We start from the raw sequence: 17,653 nt of genomic DNA, 5'->3' as shown, positions 1-17,653 counted from the left end.
AATAAAATCACATGATCAAGTCTACGATGAAATAATGTACTGCAGGAGTTAATGAATTTCTCATCAACCTGAAGCATTTTGAGCAAATCAAAATATTTTACTGCTGTATTTTGAGTTTCAGTGTTCTTAAAATGCTCTCATGATCATACACAAGTTGATATTTTCGCAAACATAATTAAAACAGTTATTTTTGTTGTTGTTCGCTCGATTCTTTCTTCAAAATTCAGATATTCAGGTTCGATATAATAATTCGTTTGTTGGGTGATCGTGGAAATCCCCGCAGTTTCGCGATACCGATTAGATAGCTGGTGTTTCTGAATAGAACAAACGAAGTTTTAAAAGCGATACCAACTAGCTCGTTGCAGCATAGAGAAATGTCTACCTCTATGGGTGGCAGTGCCGGTTAATGAATCGCTTTGCTTTTAACATTTCCGGATTTAGCGACTCATTGAAATTTGGTTTTGTAGCTTGCTTGCCGTGAACCCACACCCACCAGTTGGCTACTCTGTCTCCGCAGTAGTCATCTTTTGCACTAAGGCTAGCTTCCTTGAAGTCTAGCAAAAACTAATACCGATCTGTTGTTATTAGGGTTGGATTATATTTGTGAAGAGCTTAGTAGTCGAGTAACCGTTTTCTTGTCAACAAGACATGCGCATTCACTTTATACTGTAACTTGGTGCCCTGGGTATTTTTTATTTGCATTAACAAATTTTTTTTATGATATTTGGTAATTACGACAACGGTGATAAGATCACCTTTATTTCCATGTGGTGTTTAATTATAATTAAAGTTGTCTTGATGCTAATTGGTCTTATTATTTGGTTATTTCTAGGGAATCTTCAAATTAGACTCATAAGACAATAAGATTATATAATCACTGAGAAAAGGACTTAATTACTGTCATGACTTAACAAGTCATTAATAAGTTGGTACATTGAATTAGTTGCAAGATAACATATATTTACTAGTTATCTTCAAACAGGCATGAACAAGAAGCCCTGCTGCGCATGTGCGCATATAACCAGGCTAATTAAAACTACAACATCTCCCTTTCCCAGGGATCGGTACTCTTTTGGTCTCCAAGCACCTGACGAACCTTAGCTGTGTCATAACCAGCAATCTGGTATCGTTGTATGGGCAATGGGTGACTATCTAGCAAGAGACGCCCTTGCAACAGCTCCCTTGGTGAGGCCAAACCCATTCCCAAAGGCGTGTTTCTCAGAGTCAAAAGTCCCTGCAGCCAGTCACCAAACTCCTGAATGCGTTTCCTCATCATGTTTTTCACTATACCCACCGTACTCTCCACCTGTCCATTGCCTGATGGATGTAGGGAGAGCTGGTACTGTAATTTATATTGTAGTTTTGACAAAAAATCCTGAAGTCCTTTCCTGAAAACTGCGGCCCATTGTCCGTCACGATGGTGTCAGGCTGCCCATAATCAGTCATAATTTCTTTCATAGATTGAGTGACAGTTTTGCTTGTGGTACTTGTAAGAAGAGGTTTTATTATTGGCCATTTCAAAAAATAGTCCACAACCAACAGATAGTCCACACTTTCCAAGTGAAATAAGTCTGTGCCTATCACCTGAAAAGGGTAGTCTGAAATAGGAAAAGGAATCAGTGGCTCTTTCGCCTGATTCCCCTCCTCTTTGGCACAATACTCACAAGAGAGACAGTGTTCCTCTAATCTACATTTGAGACCTGACCAATAGACCGATACAGTGGCTTGCTGCATAGTCTTAGTCACACCTTAATATGCACTGTGAAGTGACTTCATCACCTCCTGTCTTAATGATACTGGTATAACTAGACGAGTGCCATAGAATACCACACCATCGATGACACTCAGAGAATTTCTCAGATTCCATTAAGCCCTGGCTCGACATGCACAGCTTTTCTTATGAGTTGGCCATCCATCCTGGATATATTTCAATACCACAAATAGCTCCTCATCAGCAGAGGTGGCCCTCTGATATTTGTCCATTACCCTATCACTTCTAATCACAACAGAACATACAGATATCAAAGGATCAATCTCCAAGTCCTCCACCATATTAGTGCCTTCAAGGCAAGCCCGTGACTAAGTGTCAGCCAGCACCATTTGGGTGCCAAGCTTAAATTCCAGCTCTACTGGATATGTGAGCAACTCCAGTCTCATGGCAGCTATTCTGGGAGAAAGATCATTTATATATTTCTTCATGAGGCCTAAAAGTGGAAGGTGGTCAGTTTCCACCTTGATCTGAGCCTGGCCAAAACAGTAGTACTTGAACCTTTTGAATGCAAATAAAATGGCTAACAGCTCCTTCTCAATCTGGCTGTATGTTTGCTGACAAGGAGTGAGTGATTTGGCTACAAACTCTATCGGCTTGCCGTCCTGCAAACATACAGCGCCAATTCTGTGGGACGAGCTATCAGCGGACAATGTTACCTCAACCAGTGAGTCATAATATGCCAGTGTGGGTGCTACTGACATCGGTTCCTTGATCTTATCAAAAGCTAGCTGTTGCTCAGAACCCCACATAAACTGTGTGTTCTTTTTGCTAGCCATCCGTAACGGATACGTGTGCTCTGATAGATTGGGAATAAACTTAGCCACGTAGTTGACAAACCCAAGGAAGCGCTGTACAGCTTTCTTATCCTCTGGGACAGTCATGAGTTGGACAGCTTCAACTTTTGTATGACTAGCTCGAACTCCTTCTTCAGTAAGTTCAGGGCCTAAGTAGGAGGCAGTCTCTTTAGCCATTACAACCTTGTTAGGGTTTAGCGTGAGAACCCACTGCTTGCATCTATCAAGTACTTTCTCTAACCTCCTGTCATGCTCTTGTCTTGTAGGGGCATGAACCAAGAGATCGTCTATATACACCTCTACTCCATCCAGACCTACCATGGCATCCAACATCCTTTGATGATAAATCTCAGGGGCATAACAAATACCCATAGGCATTCTCAGATATCTGTATTTGCCGAAAGGTGTCATATAGCTTGTTAGCCTAGAAGATTTCTCATCAAGTGGGATCTGGTGGAAACCCATATTAGCATCTAGCGTAGTGTAGAATGAGGATCCTGAAATACGTGAGAATATCTCGGGTGTAGTGGAAATGGCACATTAAGCTCGAACGAGCTGACTATTCAGGTGTTGCGGATCTAGACAGAGTCTAAGACCCCCATTAGGCTTGTTTACAAGCACCAGTGGCGAAAGCCACTGAGCTGGGGTGGTGTCTTTTATGATCACCCCAGAATTGACCAAGTTGTCTAGTTCATTCTTAAGCCTATTACGCTTTTTGTGTGGAACAAGTCTGGGTGGCAGAGACCTAGGCTCTGCTCCTGACTTCAATTCCAAGGTGACAGGAGAACCAAACCTACCCAAACCCTGAAACACATCTGGATATTTGTCAAGAAAGTTCTGATTTGAGTCATGTAATTCTGCTGACCCCGTAACTTGGTTTATTTTCTTTCGCAACAGTTCTAGCCCAACTATTGCAGGCATTCCTAATAAAGTTTGATTGTTGTTGTTGGTTACATAAAACTTAACCATGTCTGTTTGACCAATAGAAACTACAACTGTGAGCTGTACATAGCTTAAAACAGGGATCGGCCTATTACCATAGCCTGAGAGCTTGACTTTTGTATTTTTGAGCACACTCAAACCCAACCTTTTGTACTGTTCCTTACTCATAGTGCTAACCTCCGCCCCAGTGTCTACCTTGGCCTGAAGTGTCTCTCCTTCAATGACAATATCTAACAACCATTTATTATCATTAATTACCCCTACTCTATTGCTATTACTATTACCCCCCTTCACTACATTAACATGAAATTGTTCGCCTTCATCCGAACTGTCATTAGGCATGTGGGGAATCTCAACTTGATTCACCTGCTTGGTGTCTACAGTCTTTATGCAAACTCTAGCAAAAGGGCCTGTCATTTTATATTTGTTGCACGGCTTGTTGTAAGCAGGGCATCGTCCCTTTACATGATCCATACCACAGAAGTTACAGTTTTTGATTAATGATGCAGGTTGTGATTTTCTGTCTGAACCTCGTTGGCTGCGGTTTGCCAGTTGCCTAGATTGTTGGACTGCAAACACTTGTTTCTCACCATCTAGTTCGGCTTTCTGGTTTTGAGCAATGACTTCCTTCATCCTCAACTGCTGCTTGATTTGGTCCAAAGTTATATTAGCATTTATTTGAAGCTCACGACTAAGCTCCTTATCCCTCATCCCAGCTAATAGCTAAAGCCCGGTTCCCATATACCTCGCAAAGCCCTGGCGACACACCGCAGGCTATTAGCGATGAAATGGGAACGTATGCGCCAAGGATCGCCGAGGACCGCCGATAGTTGCCGGCGGCATCGCAATAGTTTAGTGCTGTTCAAATTTCGCAAACGACCGCAGGCAAAACCTTCCCGAAATGCATTGTACGGGTAAAGGTCACCATTATAGGAACGGCATGGCGAGCGAACAGTTTATTTGATTACGCAATTCTGTTTACGATATTATTAACGATGTGGCTTTTATGTGAACATTAAACTGCGCCGAGCACCACAAGTGTTTTGCTGCGCGATATTACCGCCGGTGCTTTGCGACGTATATGGGAACCAGGCTTAAGGAGTCTAATTAGAACTACAACAATTACCGAAGTGTGAATTGTCCCCCCCCCTAACCAGGGCAAAATCCATTTCATGCTTCCACATAGCTATGTTAATATGTATGCTAGTGTGTTGCCATGCAATCTTTTATTTTAATCAAAACGTAGATGCATATAATGGCTTGACAACTCCAATACAACACAATGAGTATAATTGCATAGGCACAGGCAACATATCCCTGTTTTAAAAAAAATGAGCAACTTTATAAATATTCTAAAATTGTGACTAGTAAGAAACACTCAACTATGCAAGACAAAACACAAACAAGAATATAATACTTGATATAGTATGCATAGTATAATACAATATAATCACACTTAAATGCAATGTAATATCAGATTCTACATCGATTGTCACAGAGGCAGTAGGTCAAATCATGACCTTTGGAGCGATTGCCATATGAGCACTGAGTCTAACCCTGACAATAGTAACATGCAACATGAAAGTATTTCAGGTCTGCTACAATCAACACACCAGCCTATGTATCATTCTATTGCTAGCATGTAACATTATTCACTGAAAATACCTATCTACGGCTCATGTCGAAATCAGCAAACCGTTTAGGTGGCTGTATGTTACGTCCAAGTTGAGGTTTCATTCAACCACCATTCTGGGCCGCCATTCTGGGCCATTATCATGTACTGATGACTCAGGGTCTTCACAGTCCATAAAACTAGTGTTGAGATATGAACTATGTTGACCTGATTGCTGTAGAACACATGACTCACTATCATTGGGACTCATGATATTGCTACCCGACGAGTCACAATGATTATATTCGAGTAGCTGTCTATGATTTCTGCAAAAGCTTTGGCCTGTTCCTGGATCTCTCACTATATAAGATCTCAGTGTGTTGGCTTTATCGATCACCACATATTTCTGGTCAGACCATTCGGCATCTCTACGAATCCGAACTAACACACTCAGAGCTAATCTATTCAGAGGTTTTGATAAAGCAGTGCGATCATAAGCTTGTTTAGCTATTTGCTTCATCTCATTTGTTATCTTTCGTTTGTTGCTAGCTATTTGTACATCTTTGTTGTCTACCAAAACATCGCTCAGCGCAGAATCACGGCATGGAAGATTGGTTCGCACTTGACGACCTAGCATGATTTCATTAGGGCTGTATGCAGTATTAGTTTTCAATGACCTGTACACTATTAAAGCCAGCATTGGATTTTCAGACCAAAATATTTTCTTAGCAGTCTGCACTGCCTTCTCTGTAGAGCCATTGGTTTGTGGATAGTATGGGCTGCTCATGATATGGGCAATTTCATCCTCAGAAAGTTTTCAAATTTGTCACTAGCATACTGTGGCCCATTGTCAAAAACTAGCTCAACTGGTTGAGCCCCCCAGCGAGTAAACATGCTCATCAGCTTCTAGATTACTATATGTGTCTGTATGCTAGGCAAGCTAGCTATCTCAATGTACATATACTTGCTATGCTGATCTTGCACAGCCAGATAGTTTTTAGCTTCATGATAACACAAATCAGTAGATGCGTGATACCATTTAGAAGTTGGAGGGTCACTTATGATCATTGGCTCTCGTTGGTTAGCACTAGCATGTTTATTGCAATGATCGCATAGTTTAGAGAAAGTGTCTATATCTTTTGACATGCCTGGCCACCAAATCAATTGACCAGCTCTTTCTCTACACTTACCAATACCCCAGTGCCCTTTATGGACAGACGACAGTATATCTTGTCTCATAGCTACATGTACTACGATGCGAGTATCGTAAAGCAACAATCCCTCAGCTGCTGAAGGTGATCCCCTCACCGAAAACAGCTTGTGCAGGTCAGGTTCTACATTTTCGATATGCTTTGGCCAGCCATATATAGCATACTGCAGAGCTCTAGCAATTACATTATCAATCTTAGATGCAATCCTCATCTTATCTAGCCTACTCACAGAAGCTGGAAGATGGCCAACTTTAGAACTAGCATGAAGTTCAATCTCTTCAGAAAATATCTATTTCATTTGCTGTAGCAGTATCACTAGGCCCCCTAAACAGTGCATCAGGCAAATACATCTTACTACCAGGTACATATACGGCAACTGTGTTATACCTCAATAACCTCATAGGTAACCTTTGACATCTAACAGGTGCCCTGTTGATGTCACTAGAACTAGTTTACACCTTATGATAAATGTACGTTTTATTTTATTAAATTTAGGGTAAAAAAATTTAGGGTTTAAAAAATGAAGGGGAAGATGAAGGTTAGCTTGGACAAAGTTCATTCTGGTATCTCTCCTTGGCATGTTTTTAGATTTATTGTGTAAAACTTATGATTGACTCATACTGATATATTTTGCCAATTTATATCTAAGGCAAACATTTGTTGAACAAGCGATACTAAAATTTTATAGGTATATTTTATAGCTTTGTTCGCTGTCTTACAGTGCCTCATATCGGAAGTCAATTTGGACATGTTATGACTGGTTACGGAGAAAGTATGTTATGCGTAACTAATACGAATTTACAGACAACATCAGTGTTGAAATTGTTTTGTCATTTTATTCTACATTGACTATGTTCAGTTTGTGCACTTTGCCTAACTTGTGGAAATTAATTTGATTATTACTGGTTCAGGCACTAGTGAAGGTGTTAAGCTATTGTAAGCAATACTGATATCTACCAGTAAATTTTACGTTTGTATTCTATAAAGTCAAACAATTAAAATACATAACTAATAAATTTCTAAACAAATTTATGACGAAAGGTTGAAACAGCCAATTAAAGTTCCCACCCTCACCACCCCCCCCCCTTTCTAGAATGGTTGTCCATGTTTGATTGCTCCATCTCGTATGGCTGTGAGTTTCTACATTTAAACAATAGCCATGGCAGTCCTTATATATAGAGGCTCGGTAGTTGAGATAGTGAAGTAGAAGAGAATCAGCTGATGATGGAGGAGGAGGCTCTATAGGTAGGGGAAAGATAGAGGCTTCGCAGGCAGAGCAAAGAGAGAGGAAGGCTTAAGAGACACAGAAATGCACCTTAGCAGACAGAGGGAACCTCAGCAGGTTCTTTCAGAAAGAGAGATAGATAAGTTTCTTGAGTCGTTGGTTATAGATGTCTCTGTTAATCTGTGAGGTGTTTAGGCACTCAGGTTCTATCCTTCATGTGGTAGAGGGTTAGCAATGAGTGGACTTGTTTTGAAGGTTGACTTGCAACAAAATTCACATTACAGTTATTTGGTATCAAAAGATTCACCATGTCTTACTCTGCTGTGTTGGAGGTGCCAAATATGTGGAAATGTGATTACAAGCTCTTAAAAGCTCAAAAACGAAAAGCCGTGGATTGAAATCAGTTTATTTCTCTGACGTAGTCATTACATTTGGTTATTGTTTTGTCACGTGATGTCCTCATGTGAATTAAAAGGCCAATAAAAAGCTCAATATAAAACTTCTCGTAGCACTAGTTTATGACAAACACTTCGGCTTTTACCGAAAACACATGATTGGACTTGTCTTAAGTAAGTCATGGGAGGTTAATGATTGGAAATGACGAACTCCAATTTTTTTTGTCTTGTCTAGTAGAGTTCTAATTGCTTTTTAATGCTTTTCTGGCACATTAATTGATGTCTCTTTCTTCATGGGCTACTTCCACAGGAGATTTCTAAGCTGGTTGTAGATGAGTATATGATGATTGTCTTTATTGCTGGTCCTCTAATGTATTAGGACATTTGTGATGCCCCATCATTTACGCATGTTGCACTTCATAGCTCCGGAACTACTATTTTGAAAGCAGTTGATTTTATATTATCTGAAAGCCAAAAAAATACTGCACCAATTAGTTCAAAGAATTTTATAGAGAGAACAGATGTGCATGTGTAGATGGCATCAAATAGCTTTAAATGTCCCATCATTGTTTATGAACACGCCCATATAGTTTCAGAATGTTTATTAGACAACACCAGCTTCTACAGATAAAAGGAACTTATTATATATTGTAAGAATTATGAAGCTTCTATATAGCGAAATTCTGTCACTTCATCCATAAACTTATACCATATATACCGTATATACCATATGTATTTCACTATAATAAAATGACTGATCTGCCACTGCCATGGAGAGGCAGTGGCAGACTGTTTATGGGTATGAAACAAGTGTTTTAGCTGCATTCGGGGGCTTGCTTGCTAGCGGTTGTTGCGCCGTCTATGGATGGTTGGACGCGAGAATGCTGCCACCATTTGTTGACCAATGGATTTGACTGATTTCCTCTTTTTGGCCGGTCTCATGTGTTCTCTCGGCATTACACGGTAGGTTTTTAGAGTTCATAATAAAAAGGGTCATATGTCTGTCTCTTTCCAGTCAGTAATAAATACTTACTATTTTCACTACTGCAATTTATCCAAAAAGTAAGCAAAGATAAATTACATTATATTATTACCTACAACAGTTGTTTATGCTGCTATCACATTTGCTGTTATCACATTTGCTGCTCATTTTGCTATTTGTTGTCGTTTATCAAACACCATATTATAGCTCACTATGTGATACGTACATAGACTTACAATTGCACGCTATTATTGTTGTATATGCATGCATTTCAGATTTCACTGTGTTTAGCGTCACATCAATAAACAACAGCGAACTTACAACCAAAAGGTCTCTTGGAAATTGTAGTATATAGCACAATTATAACGCCATGGCATAAATAAGTTTGCTACACATATGTTAAAATACATTACAACATATTATTTGCAACAAACTTCTAGCGTCGCTCATCGCAAGTTTTCTGACATGTCTACAGGAAATGTTATTTTTTCAGCTAATCGACTAGTCCCTTAAGTTTGACGCAGAGGTGGTAAACTAAGCACAATGTTACTTTCAGCTACTTCTCATATATCTTCTGCTTCACACTTAACAAATCTCGAGTGTTTATTAGACAGTTCTAAAGAATGAAACCATGTAGAGTAAACCAACTCCATCCTTCACCACAACTCGTACATTATGCTTTACCAGTTTTTTCTTGCAAGTGGTTTTCACTAGTGCATAATCACCTATAGTTGTGCGTTGGTTATCAGTAATATTTTCATGGATCAATAACATCTTACTATCATGTTCTTTATCTGAGATATCTTCCCTTTCTAACTGCTTGGCCAATTCTTTCTCATCTTTTCCATCGTCATCACTTGTCAAGTCTGGCCTGTCTCGCTGTCCGCGTTCTCTTTGAATTCTTTTTCTTTGTCATCTCTTTTGCCAGTTAGTCTTTTCATGGTGTGTTTGTTTTTCGATTTGTTGTTATTGTTTTTCTCAGAAATAATTGAATTTGTAAAGGAATGATATTTGGTGTTACTCTGCTTGGAGGTTGTGTCTTCTAGACCTGATCTAGCAGATGGTGTTGAAAATAAAGTTGGAGGAATTGGCTCCAAATTTTTATTGACTGAGAAAGTGGCATCATTAATGCAGGAGCAGCTCAGTCAGTGACAGCACATGGTGACAACTCGTTATCACCAAAAATATTTGGATGGTATGGCGCAACTCCTAATATCCAAAAGCCTTACAGTACGTTAGTGGGTGTAAAAGCTTTTTCCAAGTAGTGGTGCAATCTCATGAATAGATATTGCTCTACCGGGATTGTTTAGTATCCCCCTTATGCATGCGTCCATAATATTTCATTTGTGGCTCATGTTTTGCGCTGTCTAGTGGTTGAAGTTTGTAGCTATTATGTGGGGGAATTCTAGTAGTTTAATTCCATATTCTTTGGCATAGTCAATAGCAGGAAGGGAAATATGGCTGGAATGGTTATCCAACAGCAGCAAGACTGGATGTTCTTTCAAACATTTTGCATAGTTTTCAAATGCTGCAACCCTTGAAAAAATATGTCTTCATTAATATCTAACTGCTTAGTTATATATTAATGAAATATATCTAACTAGTTCTGAGCATCAAAAGAGCGGCGCAGCACCAGAACATTCAAATGGTGTCCCATTCAACATTGATTCTTTTGAATTAACTCTAGGCATAATCAAGTATAGGGAATAATACTAGAAATTCCACTGTCATACAGCCCACGACCAAAGAGATGGACAGAGATATTGGCAAAAAAATAAAGGGTACTGATGGTTGAGAAATGCAATATTAGCAATCAAATGGCTCTGCAGTGCAATAGGATAACTGCAATGGTAGCTGTAATGTACTGGGTGTGGGTGTTATTATATACAACAATAAGCAATAATGAATGGAAAAGATGTTTATATTTTCCCCCTGCAATAGGAGAAATGCAATATTGGCCAATATTAGAAGTAAAATGCACTGATATTCTTAGAATAATCAATTTTATTAATATAGTAATAATAGAAAAACAATACACAATTTTGTTTACATTTCAAAACGTCATAGGTAGCAATATCGAGAAGTTGTGGTATTTATATAGGTTTTTAGAAAATTTATTTAAAAAGTGTTTGGTCATGACAAACAACAACAATGAAAGGAAAATTTTACACGTTTATATATCTCCCTTGCAATAGGAGAAATGCAATGTTGGCCAATATTATAAGTAAAATGCACTGATATTATTAAAATAACCAATATTGTTAATATAGTAGTACAGCAATAATAGAAAATCTATGAGCGTTCATGCGTCTCGAAGATTTCTGCAAACTGCAGCAAAATAAAAGCTGTTATAAAAGTGTTATAAAGCTGTAGGCCTAATTTACTGTAATGTATGTAATTCAACAACAATAAAGAAATATGTTTATTATAACTCTGAAATGCAAAATTGGAAGTAAAATGGCAAGCTACTGTGTACTATACACAGTTTGAAAATTGGTTGCGTTGAATGTAGAATGGTTTTGATAAGCGATCTTTAACAGAAAGCGAGTAAGAGCATTCACGCGTATTAAACTGTAGCAAAATAAAAAATGTTCTCGTCATGAAGGGGCGTTGTAGTTCGGCCCTAGCTTGTACATAAGTTGTAAAGAATTTCGGCTAATGTTTCAAATAATGAAACCTTCGGTGATTTGACAAAAAACACAGGCTGATAAACTGTGTACCACAATTTCGTACCTGTAAATCGATCTACGCCTCAAACGGACTACGTTTATTACAGAAACTTTCGAACAAATTCGATTACAAGTAAAAAATGCCATAGACTGATGAAATGAGCACGGTTTTCTCGTGAAATGCGCACTGCTAAATAGTTCTACAATCGGTCGCACGGCTTTATTGGCGTTTCAATTTTCGGTCTTAACTTTTATTAAACCAAGCTTTTCAAGCTTTTTGTGGCAATTTTTGTTCAAATTAATCTGTCTATTTGTGTATAATCCGACCAAATGGGTAAGTTTTAAGATATTATCGTAGGTTTACAGAGACTTGGTAACATATTTAAATAGGTTTAAATGTGTTTTGTATCGTTTTTATACTTTAACGACTTTAAATTCCGATGCTTAAATTTTTTGATGAAATTTCTTGACGAGGGTCCGTCTCATTGTTGATGAATAATTTTCGTAAGTTGTGTGCACATGCATTTATCATAAAACTCCCACACTTCCACTCCGCTCGTGTGGTCGTGGGATTATATCCTTCTGGGGCATTTATGTATTCAACCATTGTTAACAATACGCCCATTTCCGCAGATGTTGCAAGTCCTACTTGATTGACATTCTTCTTTCGTGTTTTTACTTAGTATATTAGGTCATGGTCAATTGTTAGAGACTAGATCTCAGTAGTTTTCTCTTTCAGGGATCTCATGGAGCTATAAACATGCTTAGAAGGTTGTAAATTTGTTCCGGGCAGGAGTCAAGTTTTTCCATTCCAGCAAAGGTTGCTGCATTTGAACCTGCTGGCTTCAAAGGTTTTCATCATCGGTCGTATTTGTTGCTTCCGTGCAGTATTTTCAAATCTGATAGCAGCATGAGGTTTATCAAAAATTTTGTGAAGTTTGTTTTTCATAAACTGCTCTTCTTGCTCCATATCTGTGGTCTCATCATCTTTTTCCACGATACCATTTGAGTATTGCATTATATTTTCTAGCCTCTGCTTCGCTAATCATTGTACTTTTACTTATCAACTTTTCGGCATTCATGTTTATCTCCATTGCTTGTTCTAGTTGTTTTAGAGCATCATCTCCGAGTATTGCTCATCCAGACATGTTTCGTTCTCCCCAATTTTTATTTGGTGTTTTTGAATAAGTGAGCTGATTCTCTTTTTCCCTCTTCATATCATAAAGCTTGTTCATTGCAATTTTGTGTCATGATGATTGATCTGTGGTTTGAAGCATATCTTGAGGGGTGTGACTTCTCTCAATGCACACATCACAAGACCATCATCTCACTCCATTCTTTTCCAGCTTTGCAATCTAATTGATATCAGGAATCCACATTCCATGTGGGTGCCTAAAGGCCAATCACTCTGCTATGATGCAAATCTCTTTTTATCTGCCGTGAATTTTGTCAAATTAGGTATAATTTGTTATTATCAAATTTTTTGCTGTCATGCTACTAGACATGAAATCGTAGATCTACAGTAGAGACAATCAGGCAAACAAGGGTCAAAAGCTGTCTACTTTAAAGTATACACTTACAGTTGAGTATAATATTATTCGTGAGATATGTAAAGGCACACAATACTATTCAAGCAACGCATCTCTTTTTCTTAAAATTAAAATGGAACTTGTATGATATATTCAAGCTCAAATACCCGCTGGTTCGTTCAAAGGGCTGTCATAATAACATCGGCAGATTGCAAAACAGAAGGAAGTGCATTGGCCAATGAACGATTGTCATGCTCAGCAATGCAATTTGAGCGAAGATCGTTTTATATTATTGAAATATTTTTCTCCGACCATTAACAACTTGATAACTGCACTCGCCTATCCATCTTACCAGATTTGCCACACACTGCATAAGATATTTACCTCAAACAATCAGACCAACTGATCAATGTGCCGCAGCCTCAAACTTTTTGCTGATCGATCAAAACGCTCTTTTTGTTGCTGTTTTATAATCTCTAGATGAGTTGGAAGTAGGGCATTGTGTTCGGGCCCCAGTGTAAGCTTAGCCGGTGACGCGATAGTAATGGAATGCAAAGTATGGATCCTAAAGCACAGTCTGTAGCCCCATAAGAGTCTTCTCTACATTCTCAGTCGTGCAGCGTGCCTGTGGGTAATGGGAACTGTAAGTATGTTAGAAGTGGGTAACGGGAACTGTAAGTACGTCAGAAACATGTATCACTAAAAACTCATAACTGCCGCCACATATTGTACAGAGTATTATCACTCTCCAGTTCAGTGTGTACACCATCATTAGCAAACATGTTTTTGAGTTGATTGATAGTTATATCTGACATAGTGCTTACTAATTTCACCGTATTTTATGTAGCCAGTGTAATGATCAACCACTTAAAGTTGGAAGTTGAGCGAGTGCGTAGGTTCACGAACTTTAATTACAACCTCCACACAATTATTTAATGAGCATAGACGGCATTATTCGGGTAGCGTGTACATATTAATTTTTTTAAATAAGAAAAATGGTAAAAAAAGATTTTTTCTCAAAAAATGTATTTTTTATCAACATACAACATTTGCCATTCTAAATTTTAAATAAAGGTGTTTGTGTATTTCTGTGTGTGTTCAGCCAATTCATAGTATTTATAAGCCAATGCATAGTATTTATAAGCCAATGCATAATGTTTATAAGCCAATGCATAGTATTTATAAGCCAATGCATAGTATTTATAAGCCAATGCATAGTATTTATAAGCCAATGCATAGTATTTATAAGCCAATGCATAGTATTTATAAGCCAATGCATATAGTATTTATAAGCCAATGCATAAATATTCAAAACCATAGGCATAGCTAAAACAGATTGTTAAACAACATTTCTTGCTTCTTTTATTACACATTTGTTGAAGATTTAAAACAGCTTATAAACAGTGGCAGATAGTGTAGTTGTCATTGACTAAGATTCTTTATCCAATGAATTTGAGGAACTAAAGCTGATAATATAATAATATAATAGTAGTCTTAATCTTTATAATAATAAGAACTGTTACTTAAGCTAGTGTTAGGAAAAAAGGCTGCATCATGATCTCTCACGCTATCATGATCTTCAAGCGTGCTTACTGAAGCATGCAATTCAACCAATTGGCATCAAAGACTGGCAGTTTTAACAAGTATGTGAACAATTATACAATAGTATGGCAAGGACAGCATAGCATATTGGATATCACGACTGTCTGCAGAACAGGTGTTTTCGAATTCGATTCCAGTGCGAAACAGGCTTTTCGTTTTTAGATTTTAAGGGCTATAGTTTGATACACAGATGACAGACAGACACACAAGCATTAAGATTTATATACCATAAAACCTCTGTTTGAGCGCCATAGTGCTCTATTTTGCAAACCCTTTCCCCATGCTTTACCCGAGGTAACGTTCAAATAGGTGTCTTTGTGTTTTCAAACAGCTCGTCAAACTTTTGGGAAGCCAAATTTAACCCATTTATGGGCGAAGCGAATGTCGCCTGTAATTTGCACTCTCCTTTGACCAGAGCGACATTAAAGCATCTAGATGCAATAAATAATATATAACTTACATCCAACTTGTTGAAAATTTTGAAATAAACATGTATTGGGAAGCCGAGAACGATCTCTACCAGTTGATATCTATTGCTTGCAATTAATTTACGATCATCTTATAGCCTGCATCTAAATTTGTTGGAGCTTTCGATTTTTTATTTCATTCTAAATTTGAAGCCTAGTTTTATTTTATAATTAGGTATATGTAGTAATAAAGCTCATTGCACACATTGATATGTTTGCTAAAGTTTGCAGCCTGACTTCTTATTTGCAATAGAAAAGGAGGCGCAAGCTTCGATTCTTGTAAGCAGAGTTTAGATAGCCGCTACAATGCTATCAAACAATATGCTATATACTTGCAAATTTATAAGTTAACACTACAAATTCCACTGTCATACAGTCCACAACCAAAGTGATATTGGAAAAAAGAAAGGGTACCGATGGTTGAGAAATGCAATATTAGCAGTCAAATGGCACTGCAGTGCAATAGGATAACTGCAATGGTAGCTGTAATGTACTGGGTGTTATTATGTACAACAAACAGCAATAATGAAAGGAAAAGATTACATGTTTATATCTCTTCCCTGCAATAGGAGAAATGCAATATTAGAAGTAAAATGCACTGATGTTATTAGAATAACCAATATTATTAATATAATAATACTGTAATAATAAAAAACCAATGCACAATTTTGTTTACATTTCAACACGTCATAGCTAACAATATCAAGAAGTTGTGATATTTATATAGATTTTTAGAAAATCTATTTAACAAAATTATTTAGAAAAAATAATAACAGTAACATATTGCCCAACATCAGTCACTATATACTTCGATCTTGTAATTTCGAATGCTTATTCTTATAATTAAATCTTATAAAATCGAATAACTATTCTTATAATTATAAAATCGAATAATTATTCTTATAATTAAATATTGTAATAATCTCATAAGAATCGTTAGAAAAAATATCATCGTCATTTCCTTTACTTTCACTGCTTTGGACATCAGTTGGAATACCAAAGTACTCCTAAGTGTCCAAAATGTCAGTTACTTTGAAATCGGGAAAAAAAGAAAAGGATTACTTTTTAATACTTCTACGCTAATTACCGAAACCTTCGGCAATTGGACAATACCATAGACTGGTGAAATGTGCACATTTTTTTTCTTCAAATACAGACGACTTAATGGTTCTATTCTCTGTCGCTATTCGTTTGCCGGTCATAATTTTAATAAAAATAAGGATTGTCAAGTTTTAATAACGATTTTAAGCCGAATTAATCTGTCTATTTATGTATAATCTGATCAGTTGGGTAAGGTTTAGGAATTTTTCTACAAATAATAAAGACTTGGTAACATATTTAAATAGGTTTGTATGTGTTTTGTATCGTTATTATACTTAAAGGATGACTTGCAACAAAATTCACATTACAGTTATTTGGTATCAAAAGATTCACCATGTCTTACTCTGTTGTGTTGTAGGTGCCAAATATGTGGAAATGTGATTACAAGCTCTTAAAAGCTCAAAAACGAAAAGCCGCCGTAGATTGGAATCTCTTTATTTCTCTGACGTAGTCATGAAATTTGGTTATTGTCTTGTCAGGTGATGTTCTCACATGAATTGAAAGGCCAATAAAAAACTCAATATAAAACTTATTGTAGCACTAGTTTATGACAAATACTTCGGGTTTTACCGAAGACCCCGTATCAAATATAGATGCTCGCTACTTTACAGTTTTGTTTCGGTTTGGTCTAATCGGCAAGTCGTAATCTGATCATGTGACCCAATATTTCGCAAATAATTTCTGCATCACTTTTCGATTATCACAAGTGACCAACAGGCTCGTCATGATTATCAGACAATGATATGTACTCCTTCAAGTTAAGGCTAAAAAATTAAACGAATTTTTATGGTAAGTTATAAGATATCAGTGCTAAAAGTGACAGCCTAACAATGACGATAAAACAGACATGTAAGAACAATAGACATGGTTTTATTGAACCATGAAGTATATTTGTGAAAATATCTCGACGAATAAGGTTGCATGAAAGTGTAAACAGAAACCATCCACCACAACTACGTCACATTTGAGCCATTTTGGAAAGAGAATCCAAACTACGGCGGTTTCGTGTGGCTGCGATTAGCTGTTCGTTTTTGAGCTTTTGATAGCTTGTAATCACATTTTCACATATTTTGCACCTACCACACAACAGAGTAAGACGTGATGAATCTTTTCATATCAAATAACTGTAATCTGAATTTTGTTGCAAGTCAACCTTTAAATGACTCCATTGAAAAATGGTTAAATTTGTTGATGAGATTTCGGTACAAGGGTTTGCGACGGCCGTTGATGAATAATTTTCGTGAGTTGTGTGCACATATGCACTTATCATAAATCTCCCAAACCATCGCTTTGCTCGGGTTTGGTCGTGGGATGATACTAATCTATCGAATGCTACAAATACATATTCAAGAA

This window comes from Watersipora subatra, chromosome 7 (genome assembly GCF_963576615.1).
Source record: "Watersipora subatra chromosome 7, tzWatSuba1.1, whole genome shotgun sequence".
NCBI lineage: Eukaryota > Metazoa > Bryozoa > Gymnolaemata > Cheilostomatida > Watersiporidae > Watersipora > Watersipora subatra.
The sequence above is the reverse complement of the archived record's forward strand: the minus strand, read 5'-3'. Positions refer to the sequence as shown.